Source organism: Scardinius erythrophthalmus, assembly GCF_964197995.2.
Source record: "Scardinius erythrophthalmus genome assembly, chromosome: 4".
Lineage (NCBI taxonomy): Eukaryota > Metazoa > Chordata > Actinopteri > Cypriniformes > Leuciscidae > Scardinius > Scardinius erythrophthalmus.
In genome coordinates, this window is record NC_138224.1 from 2,498,084 (window position 1) to 2,519,393 (window position 21,310).

The 21,310-nt window shown below is 37.5% G+C and overlaps 1 long non-coding RNA gene across 1 annotated transcript; it reads right to left on the reverse strand.

Annotated features, from left to right (window-relative positions):
• Positions 1-10,596: 10,596 nt before the first annotated feature.
• LOC308689600 lies at positions 10,597-12,077 on the reverse strand. The gene is made up of 3 exons (XR_014030022.1): positions 11,699-12,077; positions 11,161-11,235; positions 10,597-11,070 (listed from the first exon to the last, which is right to left on the reverse strand). It is a non-coding gene; the product is annotated as an uncharacterized lncRNA (long non-coding RNA).
• Positions 12,078-21,310: the final 9,233 nt, after the last annotated feature.

Here is a 21,310-nt window from a genome sequence, read left to right on the forward strand (position 1 = left end):
GTATTTGTGGATCTAGAGAAAGCGTACGACAGAGTGCCAAGAGAGGAGTTGTGGTATTGTATGAGGAAGTCAGGTGTGTCAGAGAAGTATGTGAGGGTGGTGCAGGACATGTATGAGGACAGTGTGACTGCAGTGAAGTGTGCAGTAGGAACGACAGACTGGTTCAAGGTGAAGGTTGGACTGCATCAAGGATCGGCCCTGAGCCCTTTCCTGTTTGCAGTGGTGATGGACAGGTTGACGGACGAGGTCAGACAAGAGTCTCCCTGGACTATGATGTTTGCGGATGATATTGTGATTTGTGGTGAGAGTAGTGAGCAGGTTGAGAAGAGCCTGGAGAGGTGGAGGTACGTGCTGGAGAGGAGGGGAATGAAAGTCAGTAGGAGTAAGACAGAGTACATGTGCGTAAATGAGAGGGAGGGCAGTGGAGTGGTGCGGTTACAGGGTGAAGAGGTGAAGAAGGTGGAGGAGTTCAGGTACCTGGGGTCAACAGTGCAAAGTAATGGAGAGTGTGTTAGGGAAGTGAAGAAAAGAGTGCAGGCAGGGTGGAGTGGGTGGAGAAGAGTGACAGGAGTGATTTGTGATAGTAGAGTATCTGCAAGAATGAAAGGAAAAGTTTATAGGACTGTGGTGAGACCTGCGATGTTGTATGGGTTAGAGACAGTGGCATTGAGTAAAAGGCAGGAGGCGGAGCTGGAGGTAGCAGAGCTGAAGATGTTAAGGTTTTCGTTGGGAGTGACGAGGATGGACAAGATTAGAAATGAGTTTATTAGAGGGACAGCGCATGTTGGACGTTTTGGTGACAAGGTGAGGGAGGCGAGATTGAGATGGTTTGGACATGTGCAGAGGAGGGACATGAATTATATTGGTAGGAGAATGCTGAGGATGGAGCCACCAGGAAGGAGGAAAAGAGGAAGACCAAGGAGGAGGTTCATGGATGTGGTGAGGGAAGACATGCAGGTAGTTGGTGTAAAAGAGGCAGATGTAGAGGACAAGGTGGTATGGAGACGGATGATCCGCTGTGGCGACCCCTAATGGGAGCAGCCGAAAGAAAAAGAAGAAGAAGAACTATAGTTGTCACTGACTTCTAAGTTTTTCCCTTTAAACCAGGAACATCTAACTTATGTTTGCTTATTCTGTGTATTTAGGCTTGCTTTAGCATTGCATCATTGTCCATACAAGAGCAAACTATTTTTCCCCAGTATGCTGTAAATTAAGGACAGTCTGAAACCACCACATCTGTATATGAGACAATTGTTCACCAGGTACAAGCAACAAAAGTAGTGCAAGTGTATAGTGTGGAAGTATATAGTCCAAATAGTGTTGTAGTTTAGTAGATTAAGGCCTGTTTTACACATTGGGTTTTTGTAGCTCGTAAGTTGCACATACTTATTTTGGTGCCCATATTAAAACGATACAGTATTAACACTGCCCACATGAGCAACATGATGCTGCCTTCCAGAAGCAGAGCACACGTCGCAAACTGAACTCAGCAGAAAATATGTTGAACATGCACTTTATTCACAATCTTTTTTTTTGTTTTTGCAATGGATGTTATAAACCAACATGCAGTGAACTACTTTAATTATTTTCACAATGAGAGCTTGCCACTGTAGCTGTGGTCTTGCACTGATGACATGGATGATGTAAGCTAAGTAGTGTTTATTTCAAGTGAAGAAAAAAAAAGCAGCAACAGAGAGAACATCTTCTCCCACTTTAAAATGTCTGAAATGAGTACTTTCCTGTGCTGTTCTCTGTTCAAGGTAACCCATCAGAGTGAAACACAAGTTGTTGTCCATGCTGCCAAGGCCTTGTCCGCACTTATACATTTTCGTTTGAAAATGCATCCGTTTTGGTCTTCCAGTCCACACTGAGGCCCTGTTTACACGAGAACGCTCGCGGATAAAAACGTAAAAACATTTTATCAGATGTGCCTTTCGTTTAGATGGCGGTGGCGTTTTTGGGGCTTAAAAACACAAAAAAGTGAAACCACCCTCCAGAGTGGAAATCTTAAAAACGCTCCACCGTCACGTTCCCGTCTTACTGTGCGTTCACACCGGATGCGAATAGCGCATCAAATTCGCGCCTGCCGCATCTAGTTATACGCTTGACCACTTTGTGTGCATTCGCGCGTCAAGAGCGAAATTGACGCGCGTAAAATCAAAAGTTTGAATCGAAATTTACGCGCGTCACGCGCGTCAGAGGCGAAAGTTTCGAAACCTGTTGGCGGCCATCTTTTTTTAGATGTTTATCGAGTATTAGCATTAGCATTAATCGAGAGAGTCACCGCTCGTATATGCTCTGGAGAGCAGAAACAGCAGCGTAGGGGACATCGTCGCTGTACTCGGGTCCACCAAACCCTTCGGAGGGTTTCAGGAGTTTCACAATTTGCTCCAGGAGGTAGGTTTGGTGGACCTAACGGTGAGGACGCTGACGAGGACAGCGTAGGCCGTATAAGCCTCGGCCTCAAGTGATGGTCGCTGCTTGACAAGCCCGCGCTGTACAGCCCGGCGCGAGGTTCACCCTCGCCCGCACCCACCTAATCTGTCATTTATTTTTGTTTTGATAATAAATGGAGTCAGCCTCCAAAAGTGAACCCTGTTTTTTTTAAGTTTTTATACACTAAATTGTGTTTGTTGTCTTTATATTAGATTAATAAAGTTTCATATAATCTAGAATAGATATGGAATAAATAACATTCAATAAAAAATGAGTATTTATCATATTGAAATCGAGTTTTTATGTGAAAGATTTGCTTTGTTGTGCATTTTAGTCATATTACAAAATAACTGATTGAGGCCAAACATAAAATAACATTATAAACTGTCAGTTCACCACGTGATGCAGCAAGCAGGCTCCTGATTGGTTAACGCGGCGCGAATTGACGCAGAAGTTCAGATTTTTCAACTTGGGCGGCAGACTCGAATTCGCGTCAAACGCGTGAATGCACAAAAAGCACTAATAAAATCATTCGCGCGTAACGCGCTTAACGCCCAGACGCTCAATTCGCGCCATTCGCGAATGAGGCGAATTCGCGTCTACCGCGCCACGCTAAACGCCTCATTTGCGCCGCAGGAATTTTTTACGCGCGGAACGCGTCTTTGCATTGACTTAACATTGAAATCACTCGCTCCTGACGCGCTATTCGCGTCCGGTGTGAACGCACCATAAAGGGTAAAAACGCAAAAGTCTGGACTTGGTGTTGTTGTGTGGCAGTGCTTCACATTGCCACCTAGCCGCCTGGAGTGCATACTACATGGAATTTCACACAATTTTGCGTCACCATATGCACGCAGATTTCCCCCCCATAACGCTCGTCTAAACGCAGAATAAAAAGTGATAACGCAACGCCACTTTTGCGTTTTCTCTTCAGATCGTTTCCGTGTAAACAGCCTGCGGCAGCATTTTTAGTAATGAAAACAAAGCTTTTTTGAAAACACACTCCAAAGTGGATACATTTGAAAACGCCATTGTAGTGTGGACTGTGAAACCGGTGGTATTTAAAAACGATGACGTAAATTTAGTCATGTGATGCATATTGTACCAATAGATATTCATGTTTATACCAGTATTGTGCCTGTTATGTGCTGTTCACTTTCACACTGTTGCTAAAAATATTTTCTTCATATCACAGTCCTGCAAAGATGACAGAATTACTCACATTTGCTGTCTTGCGGCAATACATGAGAGCAGTTGCGTTTTAGACCAAACATATCCTCCTGGGACCCAAGAATAGACTTTTGTCCACTGTAGTGGACATTATATTTTAGTAAATTTCTCTGACATCATACATGTCACATGACACAACCTGGGTGTCCTGTAAAGAGCACATTCAGGACTTTTCAGAGATACCAAATGTTTGGAGGTTTCACCATGAAAACAACTACTCATTGGTCTTTAAAAATGTCTGACATTAATTTAGTGATCAAATGTAGCATTCTTATGGAAATTTGATAATATATTGTAATTATAATTTAAATTGGACTACTTTTCAAATTGTATTTTATAAAACAACATCTCAAGAAAATGTTAAAGGGTTTCAAATAAAAAAAAAACTTTCTGTTACAGAGCAGGGCGTTGATTTCAAACGTGTCCACTGTAGAGGACATCAGGACTTAAATCATGTTTATCAGGCATTTTGTTAGACACAACAAGTGAATATGGAAATAAATTATACATCAATATTCCTATCAAATATTAGATATTATTAAAATGTTGCCAATTATTACTCCAATTATTACACTTCTTTTTTCATTAAATGCTGCTCCAAGAACACATTAATGTGCAAAGTAGATACAGTGTATAGATACATTTCATTGAATGGGAATATTAATTTATGGCCATTTTACCCACATATTGCATAAAGTAAAATAGTGTATCAATTCATTCTGTTATTTCTTTCATAACATAGTTGAGAATAATCTTTTTACAAATTTTGGTTGAAAAAATCCTGAAACCCCAAAATGTATTGGTGATTGAAAAAAAATCCCATTGTTTTTGCCTATACATATAATTTCATGTCATTTTATTTTTTAAACAACTTAGTCCTGGCATCCACTACAGAGGACATAGCATAACGTATGAATAAAATATTATTTGTAAAATTTTATTTTTTTTTTTACCATTTGTTTATTGTGCTCTAAACAGTGTGATGACATGAAAAAAAAAAACTAAATTCACAAAACTTTTTTTTTCTGGGTCTCGGGAGGATATGGTGACTGTGTGCGACCTGGACCGCATCAGTGAATGGTGAGATATTTAACTAAATAAAATTATCCTGTTAGGGTTAGGGTTAGGGTTAGTTATTTGCCGTCTTGCGGCAAAACATGAGAGCAGTTGCGTTTATTTAGACCAAACATATAATGGTGAGTGAGAGCATCCTGATGCGTATCAGTGAATGCTGAGATATTTCGCTATGATCCTGCCAGAAGAATTGCGTGATAACTTGATTGTCTTGTTCTGTCTGTGTCATCTCAGTGAGCTTTTATGAGGGTTTATGCATGCGCTGTAAGGTGAATTTGGCGCTTTCTGATGTTTTAGTGTGGATGATAAACATTTGGAAAACGCTAGTGTGGATGGAGAGTGTTTTGAAACAAAAAGGGTCAAGGATCCCTGAGGCAATCACACAGGCTCTTTTGTTTTTAACATGTCAGTGGTGGATGACAAATTAAAACTTAGTGACTAAAATTCTACTACTAATCTAGCTATTAGCTAGCCGTTTATAGTTGCATGAAAGTAGTTCAGCTTTTCCAGTAACAATCTATTTTTTCTAACAAGTAGCCGTGATGTGTGATGAAGCTATTTGTAATATTGTATTGCATATGCAAGATGTTGACTGATACATCCTAGAATGACCAATATTTAATAACCATTATTATAATTTAATTATAAATTATTCTGTTTATTGAAAAAGCATATTCTTTAAGCAGCAGTGCAACCACATGAGAACATGTCTGCAGTGGCGTTTAGCATGAAGAGTTGCATTTACATAATAAACAAATGTACACAGGAGTTTTTAGAAAAGTGCAACAGTCAAAAAAGTCTGAACAAACTTTATTTGACAACAAGAAAGTGGAGCCAGCATTAGGCTGTGTCATGAATTTCAAGTTTTGGAAATTGGAATCAGATGGTGAATCACCTCAACACAACAGCTCGTTAGTTAAACTCATTAATATAAGTTACTCAGCTGTGGCATATTTGCGTTTGGTTTTTGCTTTCTGCAAGCAGCATCTACACATTTAAACGACGTCCATCTTAAGGTCCTTCCATTCAGTTGGATGAATTTAGTTGACTTGATTAACCGCACATGGTCATACAGATCTGATGTGATTAAAGAAGGATGACATTAAACCTCTTGTTTTCTCCACAGAGTTGCTTGTTATTTTTTTTATCTTTTTCAAACAGTACATTACATTGTTGCTTGCGTTCTCTAAATATATTATGATTGATGATGTTTGTAAGAAGCTTATTGGCTTAATCACACATTGTTCTGTCAGCAGTGGTCAGGACTATTTTACAAGCAGTAATCCCATTGGATGAAAATGTGATTAATATTCTGACAGCCTGTTACCAATTTGCAATGTACCAGAGGAACGCAGTGAGCTCAAGGAGAGGTGTTCTCTGAATGTTGTAAGTAAATATTTTTATATTTTTATTAAAAAAAAAAGATTTAAGTAACCTGTAGAGTGCTCTTACTCTTGAACTTCATTATTAAGTCTGTTTTCACATAAACACTGAATGACTACTACCCTCTGTTTACTAGCATAAAAATGCAGTTTTATTTATACGTACGTGGTTGCAACAGTGTTTTAAGTTCTTTTCTAAAAACTACTTGACCGTTTCTTGAACATTCAGTTGTTAAGCTTTCAAATTATATTCCATTTGTAAAGCATGTTCTCAATCAATTTATGTATTATATGTTACAGTGCCCTCTGTCACCTGAAATTTTAATTGCAGCAGTGTCCTCATACCTGATCATTTCACCTGATTTGAATTAATTTCTAGATCAGTGTTTCCCAGCCCTGTTCCTGGAGGCACACCAACACTACACATTTTCCAACTCTTCCTAATCAATCACACCTGAATCAACTCATCAGCTCGTTAGTAGAGACTCCAAGACCAGAAATATGGGTCAGATAAGGAAGACATCCAAAATGTGTAATGTTGGTGGGCCTCTAGGAACAGGGTTGGGAAATACTGGTCTAGATCATAGGTGTGTATGCAATAACTTGCCTCATAGACATCCAATGGAATGTGTATAACTTATTGCGTTTGATTTTTCACATCAGTGTGACAATAATATTGTGAGCTTGATTGATATCTTACAGATGCTGTTGGATTGCTCATAAATGAGCATGCATTTTTACCTCATACAGTATAACATTATTCTATGAACACTAACAGCAATTGTTTGTTTCTTTCTGAGGCTTGTAGCTTATTAGTGAAATTTGAAGTGTTTCTGATCATCTCACTGCTGTCTGTTTGTAGGCATCTCTTGGTTTGAGCTGATGGAGGTCATGAGAAGCAACCAGAGCAGTGAGTGACTTTGGCATGGAGTCTTTTGAGGGGAGCAACTGTTATTCACCTGACCTTTTTCCAGACTCAGAGCGAACGCTGTTTGCTGCTATGTGCCTTTGGCAAGACCTCTTGGACCTGTCTGATAATGGTACCAGCTCATACCCATTCTCTGGGATAAAGGTTTCAACATGCAATTTCTGTTCTGAACTCGCATGTGTTTGACAATTATTCACTCCAGTTTGTGTACAATAAAAGGGTAAACGTGATATTTGTGTGCTGTTCATGATTTCCAGCTGATCTCGGCTTTCTAAACATCAACACCTGCTGTTACTTAAAATGAGTTGTTCATTCAGGTTTTCAAATGAGGAATGGCCTCATCTGTCAAATGCAAAAATTATTCAGATGATGTTTGGCCCACGTGGTTTAGTTTATATTTTAATGTCTATTAATTTGGACAAGCTGTGACTGATTTGTAATTTAATGATTGCCAAGCTAAAACAGACCAGTTAAGTTTTCCTCATTAGAAATCCAGTTTAATTCCTGTAATATGATGCCTGAATTTTTCAGCATGTGTGTAAATGGAAACACCCTTCAAGTGCTGGTCAGATGGTATGTTTCCCCAGAGAAAGTCAGGCAACATCTGAGGTTTCTGTGTGATGGATTGAATCCTGGGGGAGTGCAGGTATCTAATCAGTCTGTGATTAAAGGGAGTGGCCAAAAGTCATACCCAAAATGTTGACTTAGTGTTTTGTCTGGAAATTTTTATAAGTAAATATTGAAAATTTTGACTCCTTCCCCATAACCACTGCTGGATATTGTCTTGGAAGTCCCAGGGGGAGCGGTCTGGATCTTTACTCCCCCTTCATGTCTAGCCTTCTCTCATCCTGGTCATGATCTGATCCGCTCAGTTTAGTTCTGCAGCTTGTCACAGCTTACGACCGGATGACCGTCACGCAACCATGCTTCAGTGACCAAGCTGGGGTTTGAACCCAGGTCCTTCCCACCAGGGAGGACACGCTCAGACCACTGAGCCACTGGCACTTCCACACTCACTTATATATTTTTGGTAATTTTGTCTTTATTTTTATTGAAAAACCGGTGAAACTAAACTATTCTCCAGTTCAAGAGAGAGATTCAAACCAGAATTGCCCACGCCAAAGTCAGAAGTTTAGACCACTGAGCCACTGGCACTTTCACTTTTTTTTGCTTTTTCTGGTAATTTTGTCTTTATTTTTATTATTGAAAAACCATTGAAACTAAACTATTATCCAGTTCAAGTGAGAGATTCAAACCAGAATTGCCCACGCCAAAGTCTGACGTTTAGACCACTGAGCCACTGGCACTTTCACACTTTCTTCGCTTTTTTTGGTAATTTTGTCTTTATTTTTATTATTGAAAAACCATTGAAACTAAACTATTATCCAACTCAAGAGGGAGATTCAAACCAGAATTGCCCACGCCAAAGTCTGACGTATAGACCACTGCGCCACTGGCACTTTCACACTTTCTTCACTTTTTTTGGTAATTTTGTCCTTATTTTTATTATTGAAAAAACAGTGAAACTAAACTATTATCCAGTTCAAGTGAGAGATTCAAACCAGAATTGCCCACACCAAAGTCTGGCGTTTAGACCACTGCGCCACTGGCACTTTAACACTTTCAATTCTTTTTTTGGGTAATTTTGTCTTTTTTATTTATTGAAAACTTGTTCTATGTTGCGCAAGATTAGAACCAGAATTGCCCATGCGAAGAACTGACGTTCAGACCACTTCACCACTGGCAATTTCACATTTACTCAGCTTTTTTTTGGCAATTTTGTCTTCTTTATTAATTGATAAACCAGTGAAACTAAGCTGTTTTTCCACCTCAAGAGAGAAATTCAAACCAGGGTTGCCCATGCCAAGAACTGATGTTTAGACCGCTGCTCCACTGGTACTTTCACACTTACCTTGGTCATTTTGTCTTTTTTATTCATTGAAAACTTAGTCTATCTTGAGCACGCTTTGAACCAGAATTGTCCACGCCAAGAACTGACGTTTCTTTTGCTTTGACATTTTTTTTGACATTTTTTTTTGCTTTGACATTTTTTTTTGCTTTGACATTTTTTTTTGCTTTTTGTGGTAATTTTGTCTTCTTTATTAACTGAAAAACAAAACAATTTTTTCACCTCGAGAGAGATTCAAACTCAAATTGCCCACACCAAGTGCTGATGTTTAGACCGCTGCTCCACTGGTACTTTCACGCTTGCTGGCTTTTTTTTTTTTTTTTTTTGGGTTGCAATTTTGTCTTTTTCATTCATTAAAAAACAGTGAAAATAAACTTATCCTATCTTGAAGGAGATTCGAACCAGGATTGTCAGTGTCAAGAACTAATGTTCAGACCGCTGCGCCACTGGCACAGCCACAGGTTAATCTTTTTTGTTGTAGTTTTGTCTGATTTATTCAGTCAAATACAAAGTAAAAAAGTTTTTAAGAGTGAGATTCAAGCCAGGAATCTCCACATCAAGGAGTGACATTCAAGCCACTGGTCTTTCTTCTGTCATGGGTGTTTTCTGTAGAAGTTTGTCTTAGATTTTGTCTTAAACCCACAATACCTTGCAAACACAGAGAACAACCACAGCTAACTGAAAGCCTCATGTGATCTTGGTCTGTCAACTAATTAGTTTCTATAACAACCAAACATCCTCAAACTCCTTAGCCTGGGAAAACCCAGACAAACTTACAGCAAATTTAGATTTGCTTTGCATGTCAGTCTGGCCAAGAGCCCATTCAAACCCATTTCCAATCTTTCCAAATCTTGGCACCAATCACAAACGTTGAGGCGGGCTTTACACGATGATGATCGCTCTGATTGGTTTAAGGTCTATGCAATTGCGCCTACACTGTAAAAATAAAAGGTGCCTGGAGGAACCTTTTGGGGTTCTTCACTTTGCCACACCGGCGGAACCGTCTGTAGATCCTCTAGGCACCCTTTAAAAAGGGGCGGTTCTCTGAGGAACCACACAGGTTTCCTGAGGAACTCTAATATTAGGCACTGTGTGGAACCACTTTGGGTGCCTCCAGGAACCAAATTTCATTTTTTTTAAATATTTAATTTCATGTTGTTACTATGGTTACCTTTGACATCTATTATAATAAACAAATTGAACCAAATACAAAATAAGAATTGTTTACTACATATTTGATATTCATTTTTATACATACACTTCCATGCACATGGGGAAAAAAGCTAACTACAGATTAATATCAATGACTACACAAAAAAATAGTGTAATACATAAGCAACATGAATAATCAACCATGTATATACAATAGATAAACAAGAAAAGACATCTTAACAAAATGCATGGAAACACATATGTTCCACTAAATAAATCAATGTAAAAAAATTACATTTGAACTAATTAAAAATGTCCATCATACTTAACTTTAAAACATTTGTGTTTCAGTCCGATGGTTAGTCTGACATCACTGTTTCCAAGTCCAAAAGCTCTATCAGATGCCAAAAACAAACAACAGTGCTAATATACACTAATTGTGCTGTAACCTTAATCTCTATACCGAAATCTCTGATGGTTAGTTATTCAGCTATTTTGAATCATAAAATGTTTAAGTCTGGGATGCCGTTAGACTGGAGACTGTAATGTACACTATGGCTTTTGAAAAGCTTAAATGTGTGACTTGAATCAACAGTGTTCATAAATGGTTGTTGAGTATTCTCATGAAACAAGATAGAGGAAGTAGAAGTAGAGGCTTCGACCCGAAACAGAGTTAAGGTGCAGTAAAATGATCTGTTGTTCTGTGAATGTTCACTGGTGAATTCAGTCATTTCAATATGAATTCACACGATCAGCAATTTCGTTTGTGGTCAAAAAAGTCACTATGGGACCAAGTTGGTGTGAGGTACTTAAAGAGTTGGAAAAGTGAAAAGGTACAGCATCGTTTTCCGTTTGTTTTTCCTCTTTTCTGGTGGATGGTCCAGGCACTTCGATGATTTTCAGGTCTACAGGAGGATTTTTATTCTTGGTCAAACTTGTATTTCAGCTTACCGAGATCCCTGCAAAGTACAACATTTACTGTTAGTAATGTTATTAAAGTGATAGTTGTGAAATTTAAATAATTTCCTCAGCCTTGTGACGTTCCAAACCTGTTTGACTTTCTGTCTGTGGAACCCAAAAGCAGATCTCAGGCATAATGCAACCCCAGTCACCATTCAGTTTCACTGCATGAAACACAAGCAGAAAACAAATGTGTAAATCATTCATGAAACCATTCTTATGTACACTTGTCTAGTTCAATTCAATGCAACAATTTATGTAAAAATGGTTAAGCTCCAAAAATGTCCCAGAAAAGATCCTAAAAATAATCAATGAGTTCACAACTCATGTGTTATGGGTTGTGTTGCAAGTCTTCTGAAGCCTAATTGCTTTTTCCTATTTATTTATTTTTTTGCCGAAAAAGACTAAACTTGAAGTTATAATTCAGAGTTAAAATGTCTATAGCATTTTTTGTGAATCAAACCTGTGATATTATTTTTCTGAGTAACATGAATGAGATTTGAGATCATGAGAAAAGATTTCCAGAGAGTAACTGATTAAAAAACACAAGTACACAGTCAAACAATACAATTTCACACAGAGAAAGTTCATAGTAATAAAGTACAGCATGTGGTGCAGGTAACTTACTGTAATTCAATGTTGCCACTGAAATGTTCAGATTATTTTAGAAATGTAATGGTTGTTCTGGGGAAACAAAAGAACAAAGATGATTATTCACAACATAATATTTATTGACCAGTAAATGGCTTTAAAATGGTATTTGAGAGAATGAGGGCACCTGTAGTAAAGTTAGGCTAAACAAAAACAGAGCAAACTATAACCTGTTTTTGTTATTCATAACAAACGCCAAGAATCAGAGAATTTTCTAAATTAGTTAGGCTATATCAGCAATTTGAAGACACAGTTGTACAAAATATGTTGAATTGAATGACTAAATCAATCTAAGACAATAAGTCAATCATTTCCATTTGTTCATTAGATCAACGTAGTTAGCATCGCGGCTAAAACCTTCATACCAGATAGCCTACTGTGCAATAAACGAGTGGTAAACACTGTAAAAACGTAGTAATGTATAATAAATTTAGTTTATATATATGTGTGTTTAAATATATAGTGAGTAGACTCTGTATTTATATTTATTTGGCGAGTTTACAAACCTTGTAATGGAGAGCCGAATAAACGGCGGAAGCTTTGATGAGAGGAGCCGTTACTTTCCGATCAGCTGAGCTTTGTTGCGCGCGAGCAGCGCGAGGATCACTGAAGCGACGACAGCAGAGGAATAGCAGCAGTTTTGTGACAGAATAAACACTTTTCTCCTCCTGCTTCTTCTTCTTCATATAATATTATTATTATTTAGTGTTGTTGTTTAAGGTTTAAATGACTTAATAAAATAGGCCTATACTAAATATATGTAAGCTACCCAAGTGAAAAAGACTATAGTTACTGTTAAATGTATTAAAAATGCATTAAAGTATATTTGATTTGTAGGTCTACTAAAAACACACTCAAGTACATTTTTAATACATTTAATAGTACATCTTTTTCACCTGGGTATGTATACTGAATCAAACTTGCCTATAATAATAATAATAATAATAATAATAATAAAAATGCATTAAAGTAGGCTATATTTGTATTGTAGGTCTACTAAAAACACACTCAAGTACATTTTTAATACATTTAATAGTACGTCTTTTTCACCTGGGTATGTATACTGAATCAAACTTAAGTAGCCTATAATAATAATAATAATAGGATAATAATAATAATAATAATAATAGAATAATAATCTAATTCGGGCCTCACTGAACCATTGGGTTCCTCCAGATGCTGGCTTTAACATTAGAGATCTTCCAGGAACCACTTAAATGTTAAAAGATCTTCCAATAACCCTTTTATCGCATTTAAGTTCCTCTATTTTCCCCTAAAGCACTTCGAGGTCTCATGGTAATGAAAAGGTGACTCCAGAACCTCTGAAGTAAATACAAAGTGCTTAAAGGATCCCATAAGTTCCAGCAAGAACCTCAAAGATTGTCAATGCTCTTCCAGTAACCCTACTATAGGAAAAAGAGCTTTGAGGCACCAAAATTACATTTTGAAGTTCCTTGAGTATCCGACAGGATACTTGAGGCTCCTTTAGTTTTTACAGTGTAGAGGCATTTGAGCGACGTCCGTTGGTGACGCCCCTTTGGAAACGGGATGTGAATGAAGCTTCCCCGGACCTACTCTCAGTTACGACAATGGCTACAAACTCCTCAGAGAGTCTCATGAACTCCTGACTGAAGCTCTTCTCATCTGCTCTGAAACTCATGGGCCCGGTTTCACAGACAGGGCTTAGACTAAGCCAGGATTAGACCATAGATCAATTAGGACATTTAAGTAATTTTTATAAACATGCTTAGAAAAAAACATTACCGATGTGCATCTTAAAACTAAAAAGGCACTGATATATTTTTAAGATCAGTCAGTGCAAGTTTATTTCAGTGGAAACAGCTCAGACTTACATTTTAGTCTAGGACTAGTCTTAAGCCCTGTCTGTGAAACCAGGGGATAATGTTTGATGAGCCTTAAAGCTAATTTATTTATTTATCCTGAATAATATTCATTGTTTTTTGACCCGTGTCATGAATTGATCTTCAGTTTTGTTGGTTTGCTGCTGTTGCTCTTACAGCTCATTTCTCTCAGGTAACTATTTAGAGACTCATTTGAGCTGAGTTATGATTTATTCATTCAAGAATCACTCAAAAGAAACACACCAGAAGATCCCATTAGCTCAGAGAGATGATATATTTGAGTTTCACGTCTTTAACATAATGACGTGAGATCTTATGGATATGGATATTTTTTTCAGACACCATTTATGATCATGTTATATTTATTAAAAACACAGACTCCTACAGTTTGGGACCTAGTGACATTTATCAATCCTCAAAGATAAAATAGTGATACAGTTCTGTTTAATATAAGGATTTTTCTAACTTTATTTGTTCAATAGACATCTGGTATAATATAGTGTGATATATTTATCAGTATAATTACATAATTCTGAATATAACATGTTTCTATTTTGCACTCATGTTGACTTTAATACTGCAGTACTTAGAACAACAGGAGCAGATTATGAAAGACTAATTTTTTATAACCATCTAATCACACAGAAGAATTGGTGTCACCTGATCATCTGTTTGACATGGCAACTGCATTAACTAAAGTACAAACATTTCAGGTGTGGCACTGATGACACATTACAAACACTCGATTTACAGCTTTTAAAAGCATCAAGCATCCATTTTAATATCAGACATATTTAATGACCATCTTATGCAGTCGCATTGAAACATAAAAGTGAAATATCGCAGATGTTTTGGTTCTGGTGTGACGTTTCACCACAGTTAGGCCGTGTGTCCACCAAAGCGTTATTAGCCAGCTGAAAACGCTAGGTGCTCTGCTAAAAACGCTCAGCTGTGGGCGCTTGAGAGCGTTTTGGCAGCGCAGCGTTTTTTTCAGTTGAGACGGTTGAGACCGAGACACTTTGCTTGTTATGATACGGAATATCCGCGAAAGTCTTACTAGTATCTCATTTCACACATATTTTGTTTGTGTTGATTCTATATTAAAATGTCAATGCAATGTAATGTATTTTATCTGGCTCTTGATTTTGTTCCGTTATTATGCTTGTTGTCATCTGTTGACTTTGTACAAGCAGAATCATGTGGCGGACGCGGTTGGTCGGTGTGGTATTAGTCCCGCCCCTCCTCCACTGTGATTGGACGGTTGGGTAAAAAGTGACAGTGATGAGCGCTGCGTTTTACCAAAATTTGAACATTCTTCAACTCTCGGCGACCAGTAAAAAACGCCGAACGCTCAGCGCTTCAGCGTGAAAAAGAAGCTCAGCGCCTCGTTACGCTCATGGCGTTTTAAAAACGCGGCGCTCCCATTGAAAACAATTGAAAAAACACGCCAGCCGCGAGTAAAAACGCTTTGGTGGACACACGGCCTTAGACTCCAGAACTCTCAAGGCTTTCCAGTCCATGGCAGAGTTTGATTTTAAGAACTCAAATGCTGTAAATCTAAACAGGAGATGTTCCTCAAGCTCTACTGAGCGTCAAAACATCCTACTCTCTTTCCTCCTTTGAGCAGAGGTCAGAGGTCAAAGGCTTTAGCAAATATTGAACAGAATGGTCTCTCAGGCTAGAGCAGTGAATCCAGTCAAACAGCTCCTGTTACTCTGAAAGAAAAAGAGATTTGTTTATCCATAGGCCGCTGTGGACATGACACTCAGCGGAAGAGTGTGTATAGGTTTGTGTTTTTTCTTCTAAGTAGTCGACATGATCATAACAACCATGTAAAATCTCCTCACACTCACCAGGTTCCAGCAGAGAGATGTACAGTATCTTCATGTCTGAAATGACAAATTAATCAAAGAAGAGTTGTGTTCAAGTCAATTGTCTGTATAAACTGCATTTATAATGTACAGTTCAATAAACAAATAGATCTGAACAAAAATTTCATGTTGAACTCTCTCTTTAGATGTCATAATTTTTCATAATGCTATTATCATCCGCCTTGTCTATTCATATATGTCACGCTTTGAAACATCTTGATGTGCAATATCAGGCTCCAGAGAGTTCTGGAAGATCTTTGGGAAGCATCTGGACTGATTTGCTAAAATGTGAAAGAAAATGTTTCCATTAAGGCCCTGTTTACACCTGGTATTAAGATCGGATCCCAAGGGGACGACGCTAAATACTGGTGTAAACGGGGTCTAGAACGTTTTTAGCTTGTCCAATTTCGACCACTTCCAAAGGTAGTTGAAAACACATTTGACCGGATTGCTTTCGTAGTGTAAACGCTTATGTGGTCGAATGCGTTCAAACAGCTAAAAAAAGACCATATACTCTCTCCGCCTACTGATCTAATGCGTAAACATTACTGGTAGCGTGCTAGCCAAATGGGATTTAAACTTTGTCAGCTGAAGACCCAAGATTGGCTTGACCCGATTGACCAAAACACGTAGGTTTAAACAGGCCTAAGTGATAAAAACAGATGAAAGACATGGGGAGAAAGTGATTTGTGGTTCTGGTCTTCCTAAGGTTGGCTTTCAGTTGAAAACACATTTTTCTGAGTTCCAGCTAAATTCTCCCGAAAACTCCCTGAAACACAAACAGAGACACCAAACAAACACCTAACAAACTCAAACTCACATCAGCGTCTGAAACTCCAACATGATGGTCTGATCACGTCTGTTCAGAAGATAATAGCAGCACGCTCTCACCTGGACAGAGGGAGGCAGGTAACATCTGAGAATCCCTTGGGATGATCTTCCTTAGATTCCTTTAGAAGATTTTCAGGATCTTGGGATGGATCGGGGAGAGAACAGAGGTTGACTGATAATTCTTCACCTACCACTTGACTGTCCAGCCTCCTTGCGTTTCTGTGACAAAACAAATGTGCACTTGAAACAACAACTCACATCTGCAACACTTTATCTACAAGTATATGTGAAGAACATTTATTGGTGCTGAATGCATTTTTATAGTCCACCAGGTAAAAATAAGTCATCACATCTTGACTGTTCCTGCACGTCACAACTTCCAAAACTTCAGAACACAAATAGTGTTCTTTTTCCACATAACTGATTTCCTTATTATCTGATGTATTCAAGGATTGATGACTTTGGTTGGGTTCCATAAAACAGAAAGTGTGTTTGAGACTTCTTCTTCAGGGAGACAAACCTTGGCCTGGCCAAATGGAGCATTTTCCAAACCTTAATGAATTTCAAAAGAAAATGATCTGGCAGAGATATAATAAAGGGAGCTGAGAAAGAATTGAAGTTCAGAAACAGACAGACCTCAAACCATTAAAAGAAAACCAATGGCGTAAGCAACATAATATTGTGCCATAAGCTCCATAATTCCTTATTTTGTACATTCTGGGATTTTTTGATTTTAGGGAGAAAAAGTCCCATGCAAGTTTATGTGAATTACGGCAAAGAGACCTTTTTGACTTGTTTGAAAGTTGATCATTCACTAATTAACTATTATAACTAGTTGATTACTTTTATATTTGTCAAAAGATCTAAAAACCTGATCTGGCACCGTTTAAAGCTGTTCAGTGCAGTTGTGTTCATAAAACACGTGAATTTAACTCCGTTTCTATTCAGGTGTGAGTCCTGAAAAACAATCTAATCTAAATGAAAGTTTTGCTGGTTTTAGTCATTATCTACTAGCTCTAAGGTCATCCATGTCATTCTTTCTAAACATTCACAAAATTATATTTCAGAACATTTGAATTTAAAAACAACAGTCTCTCACTTCCGGCTAAACAGAGGCAAAATTATGAAGTAACGACCAATCAAATGCTTTCTGGAACGAGAACGTTCCTCCCCTTAAATTACAAACACTGCATCCGACTAAAGCCGATTCCGAAATCGCTCACTTGTTCACTCATTCGTCCGAACTGTGCGAATGTAAACGAATTAATGACTAATAACATATTTTTAAAAAATGTTTTTTTTCACAAACCAGGGTGCCATTTCCATTTTATTAGTTTTTTAAGTGTTCAAAACGTGTAAAATAAATAGTGCTTCAGTGCACAACAACGTGACACATCAGATTGGAATATTGCAGGACTAGATGTTTGAATAAGGACACATTACGGATGTTAAATATTTGAGATAATAATATTTGACTAAGGCAGCATGTTTATGCACAAATTTCCAAAAGATAATGAAAGCACGTTCTCTGAGCAATAACGTTTCAGGATAATTATTCTCTACTAACTTTCTGCAAATGAAAACTGTAGTTTCTTTTCAAAAGCACAAAAGTCAAAAGCTGAATATTTTCTCTCTGCCTTTCTTTCTTGAATGTCCGTGAACTCTTCATAAAATCATTGTGTTTGCAGTGCATTTTGCTTTATGTAACTTTATTTAAAAGTAAACTTTTCAGTTTTAATGAAACATAGCATGTCTGTTTTACAAGTTACATAGAAAACATGAGCAACAGTAAGAACAGCCCTTTTGTGTTTGTGAGACAGCATATAATCAATAATCGATGCGTTATTAGATTAAATTTGCCCATCCCAAAATTATGGCATGATTTAAATAAGTCTGCCGTTTCATTCCTTCCGCACAAGCAAACGACCTACTCCACAGGTAAGAAGGATCTTTTCTTTCTCTGTTTTATGATCAGCTTTTATTACTTACACTGTAAATTATACTAACGTTTGTAGGCCTATAAGCAAATCTGATTGCATTGCCTGTCATTGTTTGTTTGTTGATGCGATGCACATTTAGACATGTATGAATTTATGATACTGTTTGGGTATGTCATACAAGAAGTCTTTAGCCTTTGTATTAATAACAGAGAATCATAATGAATAAGTAATTATTGAGACATTTTTGATTTCTTGCATTCTCTCATATTTTTCTGTTTTCTATTTCCTCCAATCCATTGATCAGTCAAACTCCTCATTGAATCAACAGCCAACCAAACAACAAAAAAAATTCTAGTTTAAAGATTCTGATTTAAAATTACCTGAGCATTACCATGGTACTTCTATGTGTCCTGCTTCTCCTCTGGGGTGAGTATTTAATCCGGTCTTTATTATATTTTGAGCAGCTTTGAAAAAAAAAAGTTCCTCTCACAAAATATGTTTATGCATGTTGAAAATGTAGTAGTAGCTCATATTACATATTTTTCTTATTATTTTATTAAGAAATTATAGATCTTTTCAATTTTACAAGGAGAGCACTAGTCTACAGTCTCCATTTATTACATTTTATTTTTCAGTGTTTCACATGTAAATGTTTTTGAAAGATATGAATGCTCCTCCAGTCAAGATGTAAAATAGTATTTCACTAAAAACTGAATATCTGTTCTCAGGTCTTCCTCTTTCAAGTGCTACAGGCCGACTGAGAAGATTCTACTTGATCGATAAAAAAATGCTTATAAATGACGCACTAAATGTTTGCAGAGGAGACTACACTGACCTCGTCACAATCTACGATGAAAAGGAGAATAATGAGTTAGTTGATATTCTCAAAAGTGTGAATAGTACGAGTAGTTGGATTGGTGCCAACAGCTGTAAATGGTCAAATGGTGATCCTGCCACATTCATCAAATACAGCCGCACTTTTAATAAAACATATGAAAAATGCTGTGGTGCCATAAACACTGATGGAAAATGGGAGTGTTTCAATTGTAGTTCAACAAAAATGTACTTCATGTGTTACGATCAAGGTAATGATTTCTGAGCTGTCTATATCTTATAAATGTCTAAATGTCATACATGAGTAAAATTATTGTCTGTATTCATACAGGGAAAGAATCATACAACTACAGTTTAATCCATGAAGAAAGAACCTGGTTTGAGGCTCAGCTTTACTGTAGAGAGAATCACACTGATTTAGTCAGTATCAGAAATGAGACGGAAAATGATCAGATGAAGAAAGCAGTAAATGGGAGTAACTCTTTCTGGATCGGCCTCCAATACAATGACAGCCTTGACTGGCTTGATGGCGGACATTCTGCTTACAAACCGAATAGTTCATCTCAAGCATGCTTTACATATCTCTCAAAACAGAAGAATCCACTAGGAGGATCTTGGTTCAAACAAAACATGGGTATCTATTCTGCTCTGTGCTACAGTAAGTTCACAAAATATTTTATGCTTTAAAATTCAAGTCTATATGAAACAAAACATGCAACTAATTTTATTTTATTTTTATAATTATTTTCTTCAGAAAGCTTAATTCATGTCAGTGAGAAGAATATGTCCTGGTATGAAGCTCTGGATTACTGCAACAGTAACTTTTGTGGACTCCTGCGCATCGAGTCTGAGAACGATCAGATAGAAACGGAGCGAGAGCTAAAAAGAAGGAATATCTCTGAGCCAGTTTGGGTGGGACTTAAAGAGAGTCGACTCTGGATTTGGATCAACGGGCTTCCTGTGGAAAACTGGAGCAACTGGAAAGAGGGAAGTCCACCCGAACATCAGAATTGCCTCCACTGCGGTGCCATAGGGAAGGTGGACGGTCAATACAAATTGTGTGATAAAGACTGTGGAGATAAATATAGAGTTTTATGTGAGATGAAGTAATATAGACCCTTTGGTTTATCAATTGCAGTTTTCATTTCTCTGCAAGAGGAAAAAGAGTTAATGTGTTCAACAGCAAACAGCTCTATCTTCATGTCTTGTATTAGCTCTCAGTTAGCACTAACTAACCGCTAGTTGCTACAGTACTTGGTAATGCTATCCTTAGTCGTCCTGTTGCCTTTTTGGTTTTGATGTTTCTCTCATTTATTTTACCTTTGTAAACCCTAATGTCTCATTCTAAAAATGAATATTAAAAGTTGTTCATGAATGCATATTATATCATTGAGTCCTTTAACTGATAAAATTGTGTTGATATCATACTCGGCAAATCTATAAGTAAACTGAGACACACAGACAGTTCATTAGTGTCATGAGTGTGCTATCTGTGATTGTTGCAATGTTGACATGTCTAAAAAAAAAAAAACAATAAAAAAAAATTCTGGGTACTACATTGTCTATTTCCTTCAATGCCAGCCTTAAAGGAAACCAATTATACCCCTTTTTACAAGATGTAATATAAGTCTCAGGTGTCCACAGTATGTGTCTGTGAAGTTTCAGCTCAAAATACCACACAGATCATTTATTATACCATGTTGTAAATGACCAGTTTTGAGTTGAAGGACAAACATGCTGTTTTCATGCATTTACTGTATCTTTAAATGCAAATGAGCTGCTGTCCCCTGGCTAGGCGCCAACCAATAAAACGACTCCTTTGCGCCCTCCCTCTGCCCCTCCTTTCTCCCTCGCGACACAGTTTGCATGTACACAAGTTAGTTATGCATCTAATATATCGTGAAAATGGTGTCAAGAGTCAAGGTGCGAATTTTTAAATTGCAGTGACAGATTTGAGAAGTTGTATGTGCCTAATTAATGTGCAATTATGTACTACAAGTTTGTGTCTGTCATTGTTGTGAATGGATACTTGTCTGCAGCTTCAAATTCAGAATACAGGTTTGTGATTATTGTCTGCCAGTGCAAATCTCAACATTCATCATCAGATTTTTATTTTACAGGTTTTCACATTGGAGCTGTGAGTGTAAAGTTTAGTGAACAAGTATAAATATTTATTGTACAAGTTCTCACATTCACATCTATGTGCTCTCGAGTTTTGCTACTCTTTTTCCTTCATAGTCTGGGAACTTA